Below are 2,913 nucleotides of genomic sequence, written 5' to 3' on the forward strand. Positions count from 1 at the left end.
TGCCGACGCCGGTTGGGTTCTGGGTCGAAGCGGCGGGGGAAGGAAACCTGGCCGGCCGTCAAGGCGCCCCTGGCGCGCTCGATCTTTAGCAGCTGCTCAGCGCTCCTGCAAACGGCCCGAATCTAATCTTAGCCGTGCTGAGCGCTCAGTTACTCCTGCGCCTGGGCCCCTAATGAGCCCTTCCCGGCAACACCCTCCCCACCCTTCTCTGCCTGTAGTCGTGGCTTCCGTTTCCCTGTGTCTGAAGAAGTGTTGCCTGGACACAAAAGCTGATCCCCAGAATAAAGCTGTGTTGGTCTTCAAGGCGCCCCTGGATTCGAATGTCGCCCTACCCAATGGCTCAGGGCGGCTAACAAGAAGTTTAAAAATTAAGTGCAATAAAACGCTATTACACATATAGTAAAATCTGGTGCTACAAAAGCCTACATAGAAATACACAAAACACAGCAACCCACATTTAACAGCTAGTATTCTTAAAAGCGAGAGCGCCAGGAGCAGTATTTCATATTGCAAAGTGCCAACATGGCCATTGAACCTGAATCCTGAGGTTTTACTGTAGAAACAACTCAGACATTAACGTAAGATGATCCAAACAAAGTAAGGAAAGCAATCCCAAAGGCTTTCATTTGCTTAAAATTATTTGGCAGGGAATTCCGACACTTTAATGATGGTCTGGGCCTGGCTGGGGCGATGGCACGCGTGCCCGCAGAGAGGGCTCTGAGTGCCACCTCTGGCACCCGTACCATAGGTTCGCCACCACTGTTCTACCCAAATAAACAGTAGACGAGCGGGCTTGCACTTTACCCCGGCCCTTTCCCCAAATACAAGCAGCCCAAGGCCGCCTTCTCCTGTGGTGCACAAGAAGGAAGCAGAGTTGCAGACGTGTGCAGTGTTTTTTATCAGCCGGGGAGGCAGTCAGTGTTCTTTCAGCAAGCAAAATGCCCAGCATTGATGTAACCACTGGAGGGATTGGGTGTCCCCGACCTCGGAGAAGCACACCTGGTCCTGCGCTCCCCTCCTGGGCTCACTCTGCCGGTCCACTTAGAGGGTGGCAGGCGGGTGGGAATGGGCTTCCATTTAGAAAGAGACGGGCTGGGGCTCCTCTGGCTTGGCTCCCTTCTAGTGTGGGAGCAGAAGAAGGTTTGAGTCCAGAGGGGCACCTTTGAGACCAGCCAAGTTGTATTCTGGGCATAAGCTGCGTGCACATGAAAGCTTATGCCGAGAATTCGACTTGGATGCTCTTCAAGGTGCCACGGGACTCAGACGTTATTCTGCAGCTTCAGGGCGGTGTCATTCAGGCTTTGGGTTCTCTGCCAGGGCCCACGGCTTCAGGCGCCACGCACAGGTTCAGCAAGTCAGGCAAAAATCCCTTTATTATCACAGCACAGGCGAGGTGACCTCGATTAACAATAATTAATCAGGCAAAGGGAAGAGTAGACGTCTTCCGAAGTTCAGCAAAATGCAGTCATTAAAATCAGCTGAAACTTACTCAGACTCCAAGAGGTAGGGAAAATCCCACCCAAAAGATGCACACTTCCTCCCCACCCCACCACCTTTCTGACTTTTATCCAGGAAGGACCCATTAACATGCTACCCCTCCCTCTGTCCAGTCCAGCTGTTAATTAAGATATCTCAGCTGTGCAGCTCTTGAGAAGCTAAGAACTGGGCAGCTCCTGCCACGACTTGCAAGGTGGCTCCTCCCTCTCCTGTCCTCATTCAGTTCTTCAGTGTTGCTGTTTTGCACGCGAGCTGGTCTCTTCCTTACAAGGACTGCCGCTGCTAACCCAGCTGGATCTTTCCACGTGGGAGTCTGTGCCCTGCTGAGGCTTGAGGGAAGGCTGGCTCCAGCGCCAGAAGAGGGGTGGGAGTTTTTTCCATTTCTCTGTTGCTCACTTGAGGCTACCTGGGGTGGTGGGGGAGTGGGAGACAGGCATGTTCAGGATTGGCTCAGCGCTAGACCTGAGAGATTCCCCTACACTCTTGATTGATAAGAGGTGGGGGGGGGGGGCTGCACAGTAGGTGCCCCTTTTCAGCCCAGGGGTGCTGCTGGCTTCCCTTCGGTTTAACAGCTGCAGGGCACAACAGAGGAAGTTTTCTCTCCTGTGGCTGACCATTCCGGGGCAGCAGGACGGGATCGTCTGCATGCAGGTCCTCCTTCTCCCTAGTTTGGGGGTGACTCTTGGAAGTGTCAGTGGCAAAGGGAATCTTCCTCTGCAGGCCAGGCAAGGGGGAAGACTCCCCATGGCAAATAGAAGGTGTTACATGGATTGTGCTCCTGGTTTTTGGCTTCTCCCTTTCACTCCTCGCATTATCCTCAAGGCTTCAGGCACTTTACTGTTAGAGCATACCAGCTGCCCCCCCCCCCCCCCAAAGAACTGGGACAGGGGAAAAAGTCTGAAAACCCCCTGGATTCTTTCTTAGGGCCTAACTGCACTCCTATCCGGGTCTTGGTGGTCAGAGGTACATTGCAGGTTTCCGTGCTTGGAACTGAATTCCCAGGCATGTGGTGTGGGGGGAGGGGGTCAGACTCCTGCAGCAATCAGTTCCCAACAGCTTTCATTCAAAGAAGTAAAGTTTATTGAGACTTTGAGAGTATGCAGATATCTTAACCGTTTCGTGTTAGAACTAAAGGAAAGCGCGCACAATAGGCAGTTATACATCATTTAAGGGAACCCCCTAGGGCTGCCAAGCCGTGGCGGGGGATCCGTGCGTCTTCACAGGATCCCTGCCGCGGGGGACAGCGATACGCGTTGCGCCGCTGCCGCCAGGATGTGACGCTACGCGTCGCTCTGGCAACGGGACTCCAAACAGCCCCGTTGCCAGAGCGACGCCTAGCGTCACATTCTGGCGACGGCGGTGCAACGCGTATCGCTGTCCCCCGCGGCAGGGATCCTGTGAAGAAGCATGGATACC

At 53.9% G+C, this 2,913-nt stretch overlaps 1 protein-coding gene across 1 annotated transcript in view; it reads left to right on the top strand.

Annotated features, from left to right (window-relative positions):
- Positions 1-2,913, top strand: part of PTGES3L (prostaglandin E synthase 3 (cytosolic)-like) — a gene marked incomplete at its 3' end in the record, with an annotated part of 7,663 nt that overhangs the window by 750 nt on the left and 4,000 nt on the right. The gene's annotated exons all lie outside the window — the stretch shown is intronic.

This window comes from Gekko japonicus, unplaced genomic scaffold (genome assembly GCF_001447785.1).
Source record: "Gekko japonicus isolate JY-2015 unplaced genomic scaffold, Gekko_japonicus_V1.1 scaffold5084, whole genome shotgun sequence".
NCBI classification, from domain to species: Eukaryota; Metazoa; Chordata; class Lepidosauria; order Squamata; family Gekkonidae; genus Gekko; species Gekko japonicus.